The following is a 22,695-nucleotide window of genomic DNA, read 5'->3' on the forward strand; positions in this document are numbered from 1 at the left end:
ATCCTTGTTTGTCTATACGACCAAGTTAAAGTAAATATATGGCATGGGGAATCTATATATAAAACTGCGCATGTGCAATTGTGAGACCGCATTGTGGCATCGAAAAGCCGTTTAGCTTTTTTGTTGATTATTGCCATGTTGGTCTGTATTGTTTATTCTTGCCAACCATGGGGTTTATTGCAGATGCTTGCACATTATAGGTGATGCTATTTGGCAATGAGGGGTTAATGTTTGATGCCTTAAGCCCCAAACATGTATGCAATTTTGCATTGATTGGATGTAGTTTAAAATAAAAAATAGCTTTTGCTTTGTACAGATTTTTTTATTAGTCCAAACAGAAATAAAGATGGACAATAAACAAACATTGATATATTCTTTTTGACCTTTGTACATAATGCATACCATTCAATAAAATAATAAGATCTTTCCATAAACTTCATAATATATGCACTGATGCCAATGCAATAACAACATGTGCCAAATGTAGAAATGCAGGTATGATAATTAAGATGCATGTAATTAAAAAGTGAAACAAGGCATAATAAAACTATATTGAAACGTAGGGACGACCGACATATTTTGTGTATGCTTTCCGGTGGTTTTTATAGAAATATCAGTGAATTAAGTATAATAATTCATTGTTTCAAACAGTGAAAATTACCTGTGAAAATTATCGATAATGTTCAAGGTTTTACCGCAACTATTTTTTTTAGATATGTTTGGTTTTTCCATTGTGACCCCAATTTCTTCAAGGGCGACTACTCTGCATTGAATGTTTTTAACAACGTACGGATAAGCTTGCCTGGAAACACATAAGTGCGTGGACTCAATACTCTGTTTATGTATTCATCTTTACGGGGGTTATGAATATGGCAGCTTATTTAAGTTATATCACTATTACCTTCCCAGACAATGTAAGCGGCTCAAGTTTTAGCAGCCAAACTTATTGACAACCTAGCCGGGCACGTGTGACTAATGCATATTGAAATGTGTGTACAACGGTAGGTTATGATCACCGTGTCCCAATTTCGCCAACAATTGTCAAAATCTTGATGAGTCGTTGTTCAGCGTGGACACAAACGAACTTGCATCGACCGCGAAGCGCATTGACAGTTTTTATGAAAGGCCGTCACAATAGTAAATTATTGTATGTGTTTTGCTGCGTAAATTTGTTCTGGTCCTACTGCTCTATGTCTTATCTCTACTGCTTTTTGTCTAGTGTCACTTGCCTTTGGTTAATGGTAGCGTGGTATTGTAAGACTTCTCTCCTGCTAATGTAACTGTAGATGTGTTTGGTTTTTATTCTAACATATCCAAAAACCGGCTTATAACAACAGCGCCGCAATTCTTATATCGGTGCCATTCAGGTTTTTCCAATTTGGATTATGAAGCTCTTTTTTTGAGGTCAAGTAAGTTTTATCGCAGGTAAATCAAATCGAAAATTTACCCTATCTACGATTTTTCTGTAAGTTAATGTGAAAGTCTTAAATGTCTCATGGCATATTTACTTACTAAAATTTACAATGAACACTATTCACGTCTAAGACAATCATGTCCGACTTTATGACGGAGGTAACTATTTATTTGCAATACGATATTCTTACTCCTTTTTTACAACCGGAATTATTTCAGGGTCTGTCAACAAATAGTGTCGATAAAAACACGGAAGTGCGACGCAAACAGTTATTCTGATTTTCTCTTATACAAAGAAATAATACACTGTTATACAACATGAAAACCTTGGCCATGTCTTTTCTATGATTAAATGACATGTTTAGTTTGCGACTGAATAGTACACCTATATGACTGATATGACTAACATGAACTAGTAATTAGTAACAAGAAAACCCAGAGAATCCTCAATGCTCACTTGAGAAACTGTAGCTAAGTGGTATAAGTCTCATGATCCCTGGTTTTAGTCCACTTTTGACGACAGTTGCATAATGTGAACATATGACTTGCTACTTAACTAATAAATTTAGCAATTGGCTGGAAATTACTGTCAGTTTAACGGTCAATGTTAAGTGTAGTTACACTTAGTGTAAACAATTAAGGAAAATTGTCTAATTTTTGAATAGCAACCTCGGATTATTTCAGAAGGAGATCTGTTTTCGCATTTTCTAAATTATATTGAGATGCTATTACAAGAAAATATCGAAGCAGGTATCAATATTTATCAAAGCGTTATTTTGTATTATTGTTCGCCGACGACGCAGGAATGGTTTCGGAATCTAAAGGCGGCTTACTCAAGACACTTAAAGGTTTACATTCATATTGTCAAAAATGGAATTTAACAGTAAATATAGGAAAAACTAAAGTAATGATCTTTAGAAAAGGAGGAGAATAAGAGTTAACGACGCATGGTTTTAGAATAACAAATAGGTTGAGGTCGTTAACTCGTTTAACTATCTAAGGATTGTGTTTACCAGCGGTGGGTCATTCGCTATAGCTATGAAAACACTAGCGGAAAAAGGATTGTTAACGTTATATTCACTAATGTCTGTAATTAAGAATAACAAAGAACCACTAAATTTAGAAATTTGGGGTTATGATGACGGAGATACTTGGGAAGAATACACTTAAAGTATTGTAAATTAGTTCTTAATGTAAAACCGTCTATGCATGCTTTTACATTTTAAAGGGAATTGGGTAGATCTCCATTATTTATCGAAATATATATTAGAATGATACAATATGTTTTGCAGATTCACACTGTTATACAAGAAAATGGAATGTTAAATACCATTAATATGGTTAATTAACATTAATGTTAATAATTCTTGTCTAAAATGGGCCTTACAGATACGCTTTATACTGCAATCATCTGGTATAATTAAATGAACTAAGGTTATATCCTCACTCGGTCATGTTACAAACATTCATCTCAAAGCTAAGAGCTCTTCTTCGCGATATCTGTATTAGTATTTCGCGATCAGTACTAGAAAACTTAACGTCTCTTATGTGTACAGGAAAATGAAAATTACTTTTGAAAAATCAGCATATAAAAGGCAGTTGGATAATAAAAAAAAATACTGGTAAATTACATTTATCGTCCCACAAATTAATTATTGACATCGGTCTGAAATATATGTACCTATACAAGATATAAAATGCACTCTACACGATCTAAATGACAATGGAGACGAATTCCATTTTGTTCTTAAGTGGTCCATATATATCCATATTCGAAAATAATATATTCCAAAATATTTCTATAGCCACACAAGTGTGCTTAAATATATTCGTTGAGAGAGAGATTTCCTGCTGTAAACCGTGGTTCCTTTGTTTGATGCTTTCAGTTGATGGACGTTGTGACGTTTCTAAGACATCGATTCGGAGCTTAAGCGATTGCAAAGATATCAGAAGTGTATCAGTTCGACCAGTTACTCTGCTAATATTCATTAAAATCTCATCTCGAGAGCCCCATTTTTTTTTCATTTACGGCAGTGATAAAGTCAAGCTTGATTCTATTAACCGTTGAGTCAAAATATTGTTTAACTGGTTGGTACACTGTGTTTAAGAGACGTTATTTACAACCCACTATTATGGAGTCCTTTTTGTGTCAATATCGTTTACGTCAAGAAAAGTTATTGACGTAAACCCTTCCACATATATGTTGGTCACTTACTTGGCCCTAGACATATCGAATATTCAAATATCATGGCCTCCCATAATTAAACGTATTTGAGTAGTTGTACAGTAAATATACCCAAAAGCAAGATACCGTATTTTTCTGGGAGCCGTTTCATCAACGATTTACGACTAGTTGTAAATTACGATTTACATAAATTACGATGTTTCAATGAAATCGCGTTTCATCAAGCAAATCGTAAATTAAAATTACATAAATTTCATACACAAATATACGACTGGGTAAGGGCACCCGTAAATTAACGTAATGGCGGTCGTTTTTGTCATCCAAGATGGCAGGAGACGAACAATTACCAATGCCAAGGCTTTTAAGGGAGAGATTGTTCTCGAAAACCTAAGAGATGAGAACATTGCTTCGATATATCGTCTAAGTAAGGGCGGAATAGAGCGATTGTTGGTTTTGATCGGGGAAGACATAGCACCAACTTGCCGGCGAGCTCATCCCTTTCATTCCGTCGCTTAGGTATGTAAATAAGGCGAAGAAATCATTGATTTAAACAAGTATAATTATAAAATTGTATTTATTTTCAAATAGCAAATAAGTAGCATTTAACCCAAAAACTTGAGAGTAGTTACCCTTTGTTTACTTAGCATTTGACAACTCGGATTTTGCAAAATGGTTGAAGAATAAGTTATTGTTGTATCTTTTCTTAATAAAAGCATTCGATGATTACCGTTATTAGTTTAAGCATTTATTGTTGTGTTTCTTTACAAATGACTTTATGTTAAACTCATTCTATTTTGTGTCGACGTGTACTTATCGATGACTTTAAGTGCAGACTGATTTACCCCACCCGCTAATATTGAACTTGTAGTTGTTCTACTTCCAAATGTTATGATTGAACAATACTTTACCTCGAAATTGTTGATTATAACATCGTGATCATGAAAATGAATATGACATCATGATATTGTTTGTGTTTGCTATTTTTAAACAAGTTATTGTATTGGTGAGTTAAGTAGATGCTGAGTAATGGTACCTTACAGTATGTATTTAATAATTGTAGAAAAATCACCTTAATTGTTTCTATATTGTTCTCATTTGATTACAATGTTGTTCGATTGGTCATTGTCAGCTCGGATACTACTTACCTGTACCCCGGGTACTCTTTAAGTATACTTACATGTAGAGCTAACCCTGTTACAGTTAATATACTTTAATATAGTCGGAAATTTAATGCTAAATGGGTTGTTGTAGGCTTAATTTTTTTAATTATGTTCACATTAATGTCATTTTTTTTCTCAAATAGTCTTTATATCATCGAAATTTATACTCAAAAAGCATATTGATGCAGTTTTTTCAAAAGGTAAGTTTAATTTAGATAAACAATATGGCTTTACATTTATCTGTAGTGCACTGTACCACATCGAATTTTGGGCAATAATACAACTCGGGTACAGTCTCATAAGGACCGGGTACGTTTAAGTATATTAACCTTACCCGAGGTACATGCAAGTATGCTTAATGATACCAGGGGTACATGTAAGTAGTACCCAAGCTGTGAATAACCAATCGAGCGTGAGTAAAGTAGATTGTACCTTATGTCTTTAATAAATGCAGAACAATTACCTCAATTATTTCTATATTGTTTCCATTTGATTACAATTTATTTATTTGTCAAATTCAATTCTGCAGTGCTATAAATATGCACCCCCCATCCAAAAAATTTATTTCGTGCATATTGATGGGGCTTTTTTATTTATTTACTCCCTTTTCTTCATTCCTCCCTTTTGTGTTGGTAATGTGAACATGAAATGATGAGCACTTTCATGTTAATGAATAACTTTTATTTTTTTTATAGATTTTGGCATATTGCATATTGCCAAGGGAGATGTTTACTGAGGATTCCATGCCATTAATGTGCAGGCTGTTGCTGACGCCAGCATGAGGTAAATGTAAATACAGTATTATGATTCATTACCTTATCATTAAATTTGGTATAAAAGCAGATAAATACCATAAAAGGTTGAAATAAGCGTAATGCTTATCATCTTTGACATCTAATAATCATTAGTTACGTACATGCGCAAAAATCATTAACTACCACAATAAGCACCATTAGCACTGTGTGATCAAGCTTTTGTTCTTTTATGTGTTAGCCAATGCAGCTATCAGTATTATCTTTAAATATTGTCTTAAGTTACATTATTTCATCTAGGTAAGGTAACTAAAATATAGTGATTTGATAATACTTAAGCTAGTTTTGTGAAAATTATTGAGATGCTTTTCTACCTTAATCTAACAATATTAACTGTGGACTGCTGTTTTATCAAAGACAAAGCAACTGCCCAATAAAATATTTCAATTTACAGCAATATCTGAGCACCAATGATGAGGGTCATCTGCTGGGAGATAGTGGGTATCCGTTAAGGACTAACCTGATGACCCCTTAACCTCATCCCTCCCATGCTGCGGAACAGGCCTACAATGACCATCTATGTAGAGGGTGGGTAGTAGAAAGGGCATTTGGAGTGTTGAAATCACGAGATTGGTAACATATTATATAGGTTGTGTAATATAAGTCTTATTAGTGCGAGATCAACTTACCACACAGTATTTAAATGAAGTATTAGTGCCAATCTCTTTCTGACAGTGTCTTAAATCAAACGTAACTTCTAAAGCTTGATAACGTACAACTTTAATAATCAAATTTTAGAATTTATATGTAAATTAACTTTTATAATAACTGAGGGTTGTTTGCATGTGTAAATATGATGTTTCATAACAAAATGTCTGTTTAAATAAACTGATGATTTATTCATTTTATTTTAAATCTTAAAAATTCATTTTGCTTATCCTCTGACTCTATGTATGAAATATTGTTTACTAGTGCATTTAAATGATATTGTGCATTAATAGTGAATACAGGCACAAATAAAGTGTTTTGTAGGCTATATATTATATATAATTTATATTGAAATTAAATTAATGTCAATGGTATCAGGACAATTTAGTCACTTAGACAAATGTCTATGTTAAAGAAATACTTTTGATATTTGTTTAGATATCTGCATGCCACTGGTGGATGTTGGCCTTTCAAGTCCAATAAGTGCTGTGAAATATCAACTGTGTACATGCCCCTGCATAACCTGTGTCTGGATTCAAACGTTCCACTGATAGAGGAATTGGTTGGAAATGTGATGGAACCGGAAGTTATGAACAACACACCAGTACATCGAGCAGCATGTGATAAGAGGCAGCAGCTGATCAAACTGTTTCATAAAATGTGTTAAAAATTTATAGTTATAAATGTTATAAAGTGATAGATGGCTCGAGTCTTCTCTGAATAGGCAGAGCTTCACTACTCAGCCAAATGGCGTAAAGTTGTGTCATAGCTGATTTGGAAGGATTGGTATTCCTGGTCGTCTAGACACAATAGTTACAACAGCTGATGTTTGCATGTTTTATAATTGTGTATGCATAATTTGTCTAATATTTACTTCAAGGTTATAGGTTTGTGAAAGAAAAAAATGTCAATGTTCTGATGACCAATAAAAAAAGTTATGTGTTAGGTATTACCAAGTGCTTGATTTAATATTTATTTTAAAGGGAACTTTTCCTAAATTTTGGCAGATATTCAAGTTTTTCATTAAACGCTTTTATAATGATACATGTAAACACTGGATCTAAAAAGCTCCAGTAAAAAAAGAATACAATTAAAGAAAGATAAAAAGTAACTCCTACAGGGCTCAAACCACTGACCCCTGAAATAAAAGCCTCACACTAAGACCACTTGTCCGTCCATGTTGATACAATGAGTGATGTATTTTACACTTTATATAAGCAATCCTTATCGTGTCACAAAATATTACGACAACAACAGAACTCTACAAATTATTCAATCGTCGAGTGTTGCAGCAGATAGTTGCAAAGCTTTAAAATTTTCAAGTTTTTAAATCGTCAAAAGTTGCATATAATGGATATTTTAGAGCATGGTAAATGTTCAGTATTACTGTTTCCTCACAAATATCATAACTACAACAAATGTTTGCGAATCTTAAACTTATTTTTTTTAATTTAGTCAATTTACCAAAACTGGAAAAGGTCCCTTGAATATTGAACAGTTATCTGAGCTCCAGAAAAGATCATATACTCAAGGTACTTTTCCCCATTAACAATTATTCAAGTGATATTTTACCCACTGACTTTCGCTCTAAAAGGTGTTCTCTGTAATGAACATTCTCAAAGCCACATTAAAACAAGGGCTGTTAGTAAAACATGCATGCCCCCCATTTGGGCTGTCAGTTGTAGTGGCAGTCATTGTGTGAATATGTTTTTTGTCACTGTGAACTTGACCTTTGACTTAGTGACTTGAAAATCAATAGGAGTCATCTGCCAGACATGATCAATGTACCTACGAAGTTTCATAATCCTAGCTGTTGGCATTCTTGAGTTACCATCCGGAAACCATTTTACTATTTTGAGTCACCGTGACCTTGACATTTGACCTAGTGACCTGAAAATCAATAGGGGTTATCTGCAAGTCATGATCAATGTACCTATGAAGTTTCATGATCCTAGGCGTAAGCATTCTTAATTCATCATCTGGAAATCATTTTACTGTTTCAACTCACTGTGACCTTGACCTTTGACTTAGTGACCTGACAATCAATAGGGGTCATCTGCCAGTCATGATTAATCTACCTATGAAGTTTCATGATCCTATGTCCTAAGATTTCTTGAGTTATCTATCATCCGGAAACCATCTGGTGGACAGACCGACCAAGCAAATCAATATACCCCCTCTTCTTTGAAGGGGGGCATAAAAAGTGGGCTTGTAAATGTAACGGTACTTTATAATAATAAGTGTGCTGTCTATAAATATGGATATTATTGTCATAAACAAATAGAAGTTTTCCAATATATTAGATTGTTTCCGAATGTATTTACTAAACTTTTCTCTTTATGAGTCTCTGTTCAATTATTTAGTCATCTACCGTTAAAATGTTGTTTACCTGTGCATTTTTTTTGTATTTTTATTGAAATGTTTATGATAATAATGTTTATGGTATTTGATAACAGTTGCTATTACACTAGTTTTCAATGAATAAAACACAAAGACATTCACAAATATTTATTATTAATCAGGAAGTAAAATATATTAACTGGGCATGGTATTATAATTCATATGACAATTTATATCTTACATGATAGTATGTGTAATAATAAGTTTCATGGACTCACTGAACACCATCACATGTAAAATCAATTAAAAGTTCCAGAAACAATTGAGCAATTTAGAATTTCATTTTTTTAAAGAGAAACCAGTTCCTCATGATTATTGCTTATGTCCCTCTGAATGGCATATCTTTCCCTTGACGCCATCAACATCTCCTCCCGAGTTTTATTACGCTGTTGCTTCATTCTTCACATGTTGCTGCAAGCAGATAAATTTACTAGTTTATACATTTAACAGAACTAAATATTAAATACACAACATATGACACTATGGTCATAATAAGTTAGCATGCCTACATGACCTGGTTTTGTTTCTGAAAGTTGGTTTTTGTATTGCAAAATTATCCTAGCTTTCTGAACTTAAACTCAACATTTGTGTGTGACACTAATGCTCTACATTCCAATTTCTTTTTTAAGTACATGGATGTCGAAAGAATTAAATAAAAAATACCTTGACACACAAGTTCATACCCTGGTAAATAGGTTACCGGTAATAAAGTTAAATGAAAAAATGCAGCAATACTTTATCCCCATAAAACAGAGTACAATGAAAAACAAGAGCACCGCATAACAGGTGTGAACGCTCGGCTACGGGTGCATTTTTTAACGAATAAAAGCTTGTCAGAATTATTTTAAGGTCCTTCACCTTTGACCTAGTGACCAAAATATGGGTGAGGCGTGTAGAACTCGTCAAGGTGGAGCTGCACATGAAGTTTCAAAGTTATAGGTGGAAGCACTTTGATTTTATGGCCAAAGTTCAATACATTGACAAAATGTTAAGGACTGAGCATGACACGGACGACACGACACGCTGGCTATCACAATACCTTGGGTTTTCTCCGAAAACAGCCCAGCTTTAAATTGAAAACATAAATTGTTACATTTTCATTGTAGGAAATAATTAGCAGTCAGCTTTACTATAATCTATAGAAAAAATAAATAATTACTAGTTGTTGCTTCTGCCTTCAGTTTTATGTTTTAATGTAACTGAGTGACACAACTTCTGTTTGAGTTTTGTCAACCGTGTTCTCTGTCCATTCAATTTTGGTCCTTCAGCCAGTAATAACATTTTCTTTTCTGGAAAAACAAAGAAATGAAAACTGCATTTGTGATCTTGACATGTAACACAGTTTTGCAAAGAAAGCAATATAAATCAATGTTGATTATTTACATCTTGTGAATCAACACTATAATAAATTATTGTGGACAATGATATTTATTTAATGCTTTCCGGTGGTTTATAGAGAAATATCGGTGGATTAAAACGGATAATTTCACTATTTCAAACAATGAAAATTATCAGTGAGAATTATCGATAATTTTCATTGCTTAATGTGAAATGACGTCATTTATTTGACAAAATGACGACATAATCCCAACGACATTCTTAAGTAAAACTCTTTAACAATGTATATAAACTGCGAAAAAAAGCATAAAATAAAAAGAAAATTTGTTGGATTCGGTGAAATATTGATTTTAATTCACTCGTGATCATAGAAAATATATATTTTCACTCGTGGCTGCGCCACTTGTGAAAATATCATTGTCTATGATCACTCGTGAATTAAAAACGATGATCCACCGAATCCAACAAATATCCCCTTTATAATAGACAAACAAATAGCATTCTCAATGATATGACATTTGTGATTACTAAACATGTTGTGTCATGTGAATCTAATACCTTATTGAAATAAAATATTTGATAATTGAACACAAAAATGCTGACATGACAAACTTTCAATCCATGATGTCTTGTTATTGTCAGCCTGAATTCCGATTGGTCTCTATTAAATTATATTATTAAACTGTTAATTGATCTACACCACAGTCACATTTCTGCATAGAAATAACAAAACAATTAATCTTACCAATACATTTTTATTCATGGATAAAGAAAATAAGCAAAAAATCTTCATTCTTGTCAATATCAATTGCCGCCTTAGAGTCTTTTGATGATTTTTGCTTTGGCAGACACTTGGCTGAAATAATTCGTGTTCAGATTTATCCTGAACGCGAATTATTTCAGCTGTCTTCATTCATAACCAACAAGTTCTCAACTCGCATTTCAACCGTCTCCATCCAAAATAACTTCTTTTTGCGTTTAGTAACGGAAGGAGAGTGTCGGCCAAACAGCAATCGGTAGCCTTCCACACCGGTCTACACGTCGTTTTCCAGTGTTTGTTTTTGTTTCGATTCACAACTAGCATTGTTTTTGTTAGTCCAAATAATTAGACGTAATTCGACCTCATTTTTATAGGAGTATGTTTTTTTGTGCGATGTTTGCCTTAGCTGACAGAACGCGCGAAAATTACGTCATGCAATTTTTCAGACTGTCACTATTTTTTTCGGTTACAAAATACGTATATTTAAGTAGTCGTATTTTATGTATGTTGCATTTACGATTTCGTTGATGAAACGGAGTTTATGTAAAATCGTAAACGACTACATTAATCTCGATACATAATTTACGATCGTATAAAAATACGTAATTATTGATGAAACGGCCCCCTGAGCCTGTTTTTTTTAATTATAATTAATTTATTGTCGGAAAAGATTTGATTTACCTCTGTCTTTAAAGTTAGGGATACACGAACACTACGTAGATTCGAATTTTGTTATTGTTTCAGAGAAATATAAATAAAAGTGGCCTACCGGGTTAAAATATGTATCTACTACTAACAAAAAAAACTGACTCGGAAGGACGCCTTCTATTCAAACAGTTACAAATAACTTGACTCTCTGTGTACGCGTGACATAATATAATATATTGTTTACCTGATTTTAACTTCAGTTGATCACTACAGGTCATTGTTTATATCATCAGTAATATGCATTTTAGGCGTGACCTAGTTACAAGTTTAGATAAAGCAATTGACACAATTACATTATAACAATATAACAAGGTTAATAACTATCAACCCGGGCTTTCGTCCCAAGCCGAAATAAATTGGAGCCGATTCAGCCTGCTACCGATATAATAACTATATCATTTTGTGTTTGCGCAATAAGGAAATTAACAAGTAAACATCATGACGATCTTGATGTGACAAAATATAATGTATTGTTTACCTGATTTTAACCTTAGTTGATCACTACATGTCATTGCTTATATGCATTTTAGGCGATGCATTGGTGTTGACTAAACAACATGAATTGCATCGTTCAGAAACAGACTTGCGGTGTGTGCAGCCATAACAGATAATACGCATTAAACTGAATTAAGTACAGTCAAGCCTATAATACCTTTATAATGAATTTGTTCAATAAACGCTCATTTACAAGTTTAGATACAGCAATTGACACAATAACATTTCGTATTTTTGTAGTTGTTGTTACATTTTAATATATATTAACGATATTTAAAACGCTGTGCAATTAGATAAATGTCACATAATGATACCTTAGAAAAATAAATGTATTCGCAGTATGTGTTTACGTTGTTACTTTTATTTCAACCTAGGTGTACATTTGTGTTTTATTTGTTAAACCAGTGACATACTCGCGTTTAGAAAATTCTTGTTTTGTCAATCTGTGCACGAGTCTCTATGACTTTGTATCGAACAATAAAACATCAAAGGTCAAAAACAACAATTAATAAATAACTTACCAGTTAAAGCATGTTACTAATTTTATGCTTTTATAATAGGTATGTTGTTTATACATTCTATTTATTATATTACACCGGCATTAACACATGTAAAATCAAACTTTTTTTGAAAATTATTCTGTTTCAACCATTTGAACCATACATACACTATTAGAACAACAAAGAAACTTATACATATACTCGAGCTGTATTTTTATTGTTCGGTTAACCTCGCAATGCGTTATTTGTAAATGCTAATATATTGCGATAATTCACAACAGCTCCATGCATTTATTGTCAACATGCAATAAACTGCTATTAAACGTGGTCATGCTGACTATCTATAATAGACGGTGACCTCACTAAGCCAATATGATGGTGAGCACCCCATGACAATACGTAGCATACATATGTACGTACATGATACGGCGTTCCGTTAGAGCCAATCGTTTTGCACTTTCGACACATTCATTACAAGCATGAGACTTAGATAACACGGTACGAAGGAGCGAAATTACGAAGGAGAGGTACGGTGCAGGATCGCGAAATTACGACTGGGAGGTACGGCGCAAGATCGCGAAATTACGACGGGGAGGTACGGTGCAGGGAGCCGTTTCATCAACGATTTACGACTAGTTGTAAATTACGATTTACATAAATTACGATGTTTCAATGAAATCGCGTTTCATCAAGCAAATCGTAAATTAAAATTACATAAATTTCATACATAAATATACGACTGGGTAAGGGCACCCGTAAATTAACGTAATGGCGGTCGTTTTTGTCATCCAAGATGGCAGGAGACGAACAATTACCAATGCCAAGGCTTTTAAGGGAGAGATTGTTCTCGAAAACCTTAGAGATGAGAACATTGCTTCGATATATCGTCTAAGTAAGGGCGGAATAGAGCGATTGTTGGTTTTGATCGGGGAAGACATAGCACCAACTTGCCGGCGAGCTCATCCCTTTCATTCCGTCGCTTAGGTATGTAAATAAGGCGAAGAAATCATTGATTTAAACAAGTATAATTATAAAATTGTATTTATTTTCAAATAGCAAATAAGTAGCATTTAACCCAAAAACTTGCGAGTAGTTGCCCTTTGTTTACTTAGCATTTGACAACTCGGATTTTGCAAAATGGTTGAAGAATAAGTTATTGTTGTATCTTTTCTTAATAAAAGCATTCGATGATTACCGTTATTAGTTTAAGCATTTATTGTTGTGTTTCTTTACAAATGACTTTATGTTAAACTCATTCTATTTTGTGTCGACGTGTACTTATCGATGACTTTAAGTGCAGACTGATTTACCCCACCCGCTAATGTTGAACTTGTAGTTGTTCTACTTCCAAATGTTATGATTGAACAATACTTTACCTCGAAATTGTTGATTATAACATCGTGATCATGAAAAAGAATATGACATCATTATGTTGTTTGTGTTTGCTATTTTTAAACAAGTTATTGTATTGGTTAGTTATGTAGATGCTGAGTAATGGTACCTTATGTATTTAATAATTGTAGAAAAATCAGCTTAATTGTTTCTATATTGTTCTCATTTGATTACAATGTTGTTCGATCGGTCATTGTCAGCTCGGATACTACTTACCTGTACCCCGGGTACTCTTTAAGTATACTTACATGTAGAGCTAACCCTGTTACAGTTAATTATTAACTTAATTGTCTTTAATATAGCCGGCAATTTAATGCTAAATGGGTTGTTGTAGGCTTAATTTTTTTAATTATGTTCACATTAATGTCATTTTTTTTTCTCAAATAGTCTTTATATCATCGAAATTTATACTCAAAAAGCATATTGATGCAGTTTTTTCAAAAGGTAAGTTTAATTTAGATAAACAATATGGCTTTACATTTATCTGTAGTGCACTGTACCACATCGAATTTTGGGCAATAATACAACTCGGGTACAGTCTAATAAGGACCGGGTACGTTTAAGTATATTAACCTTACCCGAGGTACATGCAAGTATGCTTAATGATACCAGGGGTACATGTAAGTAGTACCCAAGCTGTGAATAACCAGTCGAGCGTGAGTAAAGTAGATTGTACCTTAAGTCTTTAATAATTGCAGAACAATTACCTTATTTATTTCTATATTGTTTCCATTTGATTACAATTTATTTATTTGTCAAATTCAATTCTGCAGTGCTATAAATATGCACCCCCATCCCAAAAATTTATTTCGTGCATATTGATGGGGCTTTTTTATTTATTTACTCCATTTCTGCATTCCTCCCTTTTGTGTTGGTAATGTGAACATGAAATGATGAGCACTTTCATGTTAATGAATAACTTTTAATTTTTTTTATAGATTTTGGCATATTGCATATTGCCAAGGGAGATGTTTACTGAGGATTCCATGCCATTAATATGCAGGCTGTTGCTGATGCCAGCATGAGGTAAATGTAAATACAGTGTTATGATTCATTACCTTATCATTAAATTTGGTATTAAAGCAGATAAATACCATAAAAGGTTGAAATAAGCGTAATGCTTATCATCTTTGACATCTAATAATCATTAGTTACGTACATGCGCAAAAATCATTAACTACCACAATAAGCACTATTAGCACTGTGTGATCAAGCTTTTGTTCTTTTATGTGTTAGCCAATGCAGCTATCAGTATTATCTTTAAATATTGTCTTAAGTTACATTATTTCATCTAGGTAAGGTAACTAAAATATAGTGATTTGATAATACTTAAGCTAGTTTTGTGAAAATTATTGAGATGCTTTCCTACCTTAATCTATCAATATTAACTGTGGACTGCTGTTTTATCAAAGACAAAGCAACTGCCCAATAAAATATTTCAATTTACAGCAATATCTGAGCACCAATGATGAGGGTCATCTGCTGGGAGATAGTGGGTATCTGTTAAGGACTAACCTGATGACCCCTTAACCTCATCCCTCCCATGCTGCGGAACAGGCCTACAATGACCATCTATGCAGAGGGTGGGTAGTAGAAAGGGCATTTGGAGTGTTGAAATCACGAGATTGGTAACATATTATATAGGTTGTGAAATATAAGTCTTATTAGTGCGAGATCAACTTACCACACAGTATTTAAATGAAGTATTAGTGCCATTCTCTTTCTCACAGTGTCTTAAATCAAACGTAACGTCTAAAGCTTGATAACGTACAACTTTAATAATCAAATTTTAGAATTTATATGTAAAGTAACTTTTATAATAACTGAGGGTTGTTTGCATGTGTAAATATGATGTTTCATAAAAAAATGTCCGTTTAAATAAACTGATGATTTATTCATTTTATTTTAAATCTTAAAAATTCATTTTGCTTATCATCAGACTCTATGTATGAAATATTGTTTACTAGTGCATTTAAATGATATTATGCATTAATAGTGAATACAGGCACAAATAAAGTGTTTTGTAGGCTATATATTATATATAATTTATATTGAAATTAAATTAATGTCAATGGTATCAGGACAATTTAGTCACTTAGACAAATGTCTATGTTAAAGAAATACATTTGATATTTGTTTAGATATCTGCATGCCACTGGTGGATGTTGGCCTTTCAAGTCCAATAAGTGCTGTGAAATATCAACTGTGTACATGCCCCTGCATAACCTGTGTCTGGATTCAAACGTTCCACTGATAGAGGAATTGGTTGGAAATGAGATGGAACCGGAAGTTATGAACAACACACCAGTACATCGAGCAGCATGTGATAAGAGGCAGCAGCTGATCAAACTGTTTCATAAAATGTGTTAAAAATTTATAGTTATAAATGTTATAAAGTGATAGATGGCTCGAGTCTTCTCTGAATAGGCAGAGCTACACTACTCAGCCAAATGGCGTAAAGTTGTGTCATAGCTGATTTGGAAGGATTGGGCCACTTGTGAAAATATCATTGTCTATGATCACTTGTGAATTAAAAACGATGATCCACCGAATCCAACAAATATCCCCTATATAATAGACAAACAAATAGCATTCTCAATGATATGACATTTGTGATTACTAAACATGTTGTGTCATTTGAATCTAATACCTTATTGAAATAAAATATTTGATAATTGAACACAAAAATGCTGACATGACAAACTTTCAATCCATGATGTCTTGTTATTGTCAGCCTGAATTCCGATTGGTCTCTATTAAATTATATTATTAAACTGTTAATTGATCTACACCACAGTCACATTTCTGCATAGAAATAACAAAACAATTAATCTTACCAATACATTTTTATTCATGGATAAAGAAAATAAGCAAAAAATCTTCATTCTTGTCAATATCAATTGCCGCCTTAGAGTCTTTTGATGATTTTTGCTTTGGCAGACACTTGGCTGAAATAATTCGTGTTCAGATTTATCCTGAACGCGAATTATTTCAGCTGTCTTCATTCATAACCAACAAGTTCTCAACTCACATTTCAACCGTCTCCATCCAAAATAACTTCTTTTTGCGTTTAGTAACGGAAGGAGAGTGTCGGCCAAACAGCAATCGGTAGCCTTCCACACCGGTCTACACGTCGTTTTCCAGTGTTCGTTTTTGTTTCGATTCACAACTAGCATTGTTTTGTTAGTCCAAATAATTAGACGTAATTCGACCTCATATTTATAGGAGTATGTTTTTTTGTGCGATGTTTGCCTTAGCTGACAGAACGCGCGAAAATTACGTCATGCAATTTTTCAGACTGTGTCACTATTTTTTTCGGTTACAAAATACGTATATTTAAGTAGTCGTATTTTATGTATGTTGCATTTACGATTTCGTTGATGAAACGGAGTTTATGTAAAATCGTAAACGACTACATTAATCTCGATACATAATTTACGATCGTATCAAAATACGTAATTCTTGATGAAACGGCCCCCAGGATCGCGAAATTAACATCGCGATCTGACATCGTAATCTCATACCAAGTTGTCACGTTCTATTATGTGTTAACCCCAAGGTCGAAAATGGGAAAATGCGAAGTGAGATTGTCAAATTATTCCCTAAATTATGTTTTGATATATTCACCATATACGAGCAATATCGTATCGTGTTAATTAATTTCGCATATGGTTTTTTCGTTTGAACGATCGCGCTCTTGTAATCCACAGTTTAAAGGGGTGTATTAACGATTTGTACGTGAGGAAGTACACTCCGACATTGCCTGAATGTGAGGAGAAATCTTGAAACTGCGATTGTATGATGCGAGATTATAAGCGTTTGGTTTTAGATTGTTGATTTGTTTATATTCAAATGCGATAAAGGAAAAAATGAGCGTGAAAACGATTATACGCATTTTCATTATAAGTGCGAGAACGCGAGAACACGAAACGAGGAAGCGAAATGACCATGCAAGAACGCGAAATTAATTAAGCGACCATGCGTCCCAATCGCGCAGCATCTCATCGTTAGTTCGCACCTTCGCATTCCGTTTTAGCGCTTGTAATCTTGAGATCAAATCGAAAGTGTAAATCAACGCTTGACATTGTAACACCGTACTTAAATGCAGCATCTGACATACTGTGGGAATCTTGTAAAACTTGCATCGAGTTACTTTGTCTTTATTACGTAAAATATGTATACAGCTTTTAACATTTTAGTCTGAGACACATATTCTTACTCGAATATCGGATTTTCCTCATATACCTGCAGCAGAAGAGCAATGCAAAACGAAAAATAAAGGTCTTCGAAATGGTTCGCGAGTGTTGGTATGGAAAGTTTATTCTGTCGGTGTGAATGACATACTTATGCCGTATTTTCGGATTTGAGTTGTGACAAACACATTTCCTAAATGTTACTGTTGGCTTTTTAAGGAGATATATAGAAAGGTCTGTAAAATACAGGAATTGACGTTGTAAGATGGTGTTTTATTTGTTTATGTTTATACTTTTACAATATTTTTATAAAGATATTATACTAAATATATTTTGATTTAATTCCATAGTATTATAAATGTATACCTTCCAATTTTTAAACGGTGAAACAAATCTCATTATTAACAATGATTGAAGATGTTTATGCATGCGCATCTCATTATATAGTCTAGTTTAAAAATATTTCAGCTCACTTGAGCACGAGGTCTTATTTGCACTTTTGTAGTGAGTAACCATCCAACGTCATTCGTCAGCAACATAATTCCAACAACAATACCAACAACTGCAGCAACAACAACAACACCAATGATAATAATAATAAAAAAATAATAATACTAATACTAATAACAAAAGTAATAATAATAATGATAATAATAAAAATAATAATAATAATAATAATAATAATAATAATAATAATAATAATAATGATAATAATAATAATAATAATAATAATAATTTGCATTTTAAGGTGCTGTTGAAAGAATGTATTGTATTGAACAACTGTCTAGAAATGCATTTTCTCAGAAACCCGGCACCTTGAGAAGAAAATTTAGATAAAAAAATGATCTGAACCACGCCAAAAATGATTGTTTGATCTTAATAAAACTTGGCCTTTCACACTGAGTCACACACGGAATAAAACAGTAAGCAGAATAATTTAATGACTTCGCGAAATGTTATACAGTCAGTCATTTGTATATCAAAGCATAAGCTACGGCTGGTAAATGTTCATTTTTATAAATGAACGAACTTATACGAGAATATAATGAGAAATATATAGCTAAGAAAACCAGGTTTCAACGACGACCGGAGTCGGATTGAAAGCGAGCTGATTCTCACATTTTTAAGCATTAACGATAGGAAAATGTGTTAAGTGTTTTTTTCAGGACCTTAAAAGTGTTAACAAGTAATTGGTTAATTACAGTTTCAAGGAACGTTGAATGTTTTACAATTGTTTCTTTAATTTGTAATAATTCTGTAAAATTCACTTCTCTTTTTGGGTATATCGGAAATGATTTCGCTACCTTACACTAGTATATGTATATCGATTGGTAAATATAATGATATTTATTTTTTACAGTTTAATAATATGATATCAGGTAAATATATCTGGTCAATCTTGCTTATTACAAGCTTTCTCTGCAAATGCATGTGGCCTACCATTAACTCTTGTAAATAACTCTTACCTGTCAGCAAAATGGACAAAGCTGTCATTCGGAATACACATCACTTCATAATGGACAAAGCTGTCATTGGGAATACACATAACTTCATAATGGACAAAGCTGTCATTCGGAATACACATCACTTCATACATACTTGTCAAACTTTTTTTGCTCGTTCTTTTTCCTGTTAGCAGTCAATGGATAAATTTGAAAAGTAGACACATCCTCTCTAGTTTTGGTAAAGAACACTTAAAAGTGTATAATTGGTTCGTGTTTTTTATATCATGAAATAAAAGTTCAGATTATTGTAAATATTTGGATTTAATGTTTTCATATTGCTGCATAAAAACGTAACACTGCTTTTATAATAATAACACATACTTACGGGATAAATGTCAAAGATGCAGATAAAGACTGTTATTTTAGTTTACTCCAGACAAATTGAAGCAAATACGCATTATTTAAATGTAAATTATATGGACCTTTTAGAAAAATGCTTAATATATATAAATCTAAACATTATTTACAAAAAATAAATAACGATTGCCTTGGAATTAAATTATATCTTTCAATATTCATTAACACGATAATTACATAAAACAAGTATAAAATGTTAATACTTGAAAACTGAAAAGTAATTGATCGTCCAGGTGAACCATTAACCAACAAGCTATTGACATTGTTGATGAATGTTGCTACATGGGTCGTAAACTACACTTTTCTGGTAATACATCAAGAGCAATCTAAGCAAATTATAAACAAGTACTAAAAGTGTATTATCATTTAGTGGTTATTTTTAGGAGCTCATTACTGAACAAAACTAGCTATCTATGACTTTTCTAGTTGTTCGAATCATTCAATATGCTTCAGAAATATGGGGAATATACAACATTAAAGAGTAGATAAACATTTGAAATTGTGTACAATAAGTCTAGGTATACGCTCAAAGACTTCTTATGTCACTGTCTATGGTATATTAAGCAGATTTCTCTCTCTATTTCATATGCAAACAACGTGCCCTTAGTTATTGGATTAAAATTGAAAAAATTCCTTAAACGTTTATTCACATTTTATACATCGAACAATATAATCTTCCCAATGATTCTATTGGTGATAATAATTTTAACAATAATCCGCGGTGTTAATTTGCAAAACAAGTATTAGAACAACTAGGACAAGATTTGACAATAATTGAAATGTCAATTTTAATTTCTCTAATGAAATCAACCAGAGAATAACATATCAGTTTATTCTTAATTGGCACCATAAATATAACCAATCGAAACTAGAGTATTTTAAAATGTTTAAGACTAAATTCGCGTATGAAAAAATGATTGCATACATAATGAAGATAAGAAACAACGGTTATAAAAAATTTAACGAACCGCCGATACTAATCAAATTAAGACTGTTAGATATAATAACATACCTAAAGATGAAAAGAAATGTTACCTAAGTAACGAAAACACTGCTGTATCCGAATATCACTTTTTCTACCGTTGTTAATACATACAATTAATTAAAACATTGTATTCGACCCGACTATATTTTTGGATACCTTGGAACAGAAGGTTTCGACCTAACTTTCCATAAACGCCCGCATTTGATGTATTAGTTTTAAGTTTAAAAATAAGTTTGCGACAGTATAGGTGTATTATATCGTGTTCTTTTCATTGTTTAAATCCCCATACCACTGCTGAATAGACAAGACAAGACAAGACAAGACAATTTATTTTGTAAATAAAGGCCACCGGCCCAAAATACAATATACAGACATGTCATATTTAACATGCATGAGTTGTGAATAGTTTTATGTTTAAACTTTTCGCATTAACATATATATAAATAATACAATTTTCTTCAATGTCAGATCATTATTTGTTTTCATCAGATTAATAAAATCTATTTCTTCTCTGTTTCCTGTATACCAAGAAAAAAGGTGGATGTTACGTTCTTCGTGAAATTTAGAACAATAAAAAAAATACATGAAATTCGTTTTCAATAACACGTGTGTTTTCTACATTTAGACAATGTATACAATATCGAAGACCATGCTCTATACCAAGATGTCGTCCAGTTTCAATAAGAAACTTGTGGTTGGAACATCTGAACTTTGCAAATGCTTTTCTATAAAAGAATGGTATTTTAAGCGAAAGATATTTTCAAGCAATGATTTATACATTCTACATATGTATATGTTTCACATCTAGACGGGTCGAATAAACTCCCTGACCATTTTTGCGTGTTACAACAAATAAGGCGATCTTTAAACAGTTGTAAAAATACATCAACATTGCCAACCTTTGATACACCCAGACATAACCAAATCCATAATTAAATAACAGATTTTTTACAGAAGTAGCCCAATTTGTCCTTCCGATTTCATCCTGGCGTTTTAACATATTATAACAATATTTTGGATATCTATGCAATGGCATGTGAATTGGTTTACACCAGTATTTAACACACTTGAAATGATATTCTACACATAATTCTAATCTACCAACCTCCCCTAGGGCCATGCAATTGTTTGTTGACCTACAAAAACCAATAAAATCTTTGCAAAATTGAGCCTGGACTTGTTCTATATTTTCAGAAAGGGTATGACCCCAAATTTCAAATAGATAAGTAAAGACCAACAAATGAAGCAAAGAGTTGACACAATATGTTTGGCCTTTATGTCCTTTTTAACAATATTGTAGAAGAATGTTTAATGCATTAATAGCTTTACCTGGTAAAAGTTGTCTTTTCGATGTTCCAATAAATAAATTGAAACATTTAAAACTTGTCAACATTTTTAAACAAAACCATGGTCTGAACAATAGCGAAACGAACGTTTCTTAAAGAAATTAATACACCAATTAAACTGTATTACAACAACAAAGACATTAAATTTTCAGAAAATCATACACTTGGCAATAATCTACTAGATTGTCATTGACACTGTCACTTGACATGACACCATTTAACAAATCGCACTCCAAAAACATTATAAAAAGCATTTTTGTCTTTTGTTCTAGGCAAATGACCTTTTGCATTTACAATACAAGACAGCACGACATTAAAAATGAAAGCATGATTAAAGCTAGGATCAGCGCAATTGAAAGGTCAATGCAACGCATTTTGGGCTTTAACCCGTCGAAAAGCGCAAAAACCTCATAGTGAGCCCATTTTTAGTCACAAAAAACATACGCGTAATAGACATTAACTCCATAGCATAATTATTCCGTGTATAAAACAGTCAAT

General features: G+C 32.7%; 3 long non-coding RNA genes across 7 annotated transcripts; 2 read left to right on the forward strand and 1 right to left on the reverse strand.

Moving 5' to 3' along the window:
• Window positions 1-3,876: 3,876 nt before the first annotated feature.
• LOC127878985 (uncharacterized) lies at window positions 3,877-8,707 on the forward strand. Of its 5 annotated transcripts, none has more exons than XR_008048872.1 (4): window positions 3,877-4,114; window positions 5,454-5,541; window positions 5,965-6,098; window positions 6,657-6,915. It is a non-coding gene; the product is annotated as an uncharacterized LOC127878985 (long non-coding RNA). The 5 variants fall into 5 exon arrangements; XR_008048873.1 differs by lacking the exon at window positions 3,877-4,114 and adding an exon at window positions 4,233-4,270; XR_008048871.1 differs by lacking the exon at window positions 3,877-4,114 and adding an exon at window positions 4,234-4,601.
• A 5-nt stretch (window positions 8,708-8,712) lies between these two features.
• LOC127878987 (uncharacterized) lies at window positions 8,713-16,995 on the reverse strand. Its single transcript, XR_008048875.1, has 3 exons — window positions 16,843-16,995; window positions 9,778-9,907; window positions 8,713-9,029 (listed from the first exon to the last, which is right to left on the reverse strand). It is a non-coding gene; the product is annotated as an uncharacterized LOC127878987 (long non-coding RNA).
• Window positions 13,519-16,211, forward strand: LOC127878986 (uncharacterized). The gene is made up of 3 exons (XR_008048874.1): window positions 13,519-14,837; window positions 15,261-15,394; window positions 15,953-16,211. It is a non-coding gene; the product is annotated as an uncharacterized LOC127878986 (long non-coding RNA).
• Window positions 16,996-22,695: the final 5,700 nt, after the last annotated feature.

The sequence above is a fragment of the Dreissena polymorpha genome, chromosome 4, assembly GCF_020536995.1.
Source record: "Dreissena polymorpha isolate Duluth1 chromosome 4, UMN_Dpol_1.0, whole genome shotgun sequence".
Lineage (NCBI taxonomy): Eukaryota > Metazoa > Mollusca > Bivalvia > Myida > Dreissenidae > Dreissena > Dreissena polymorpha.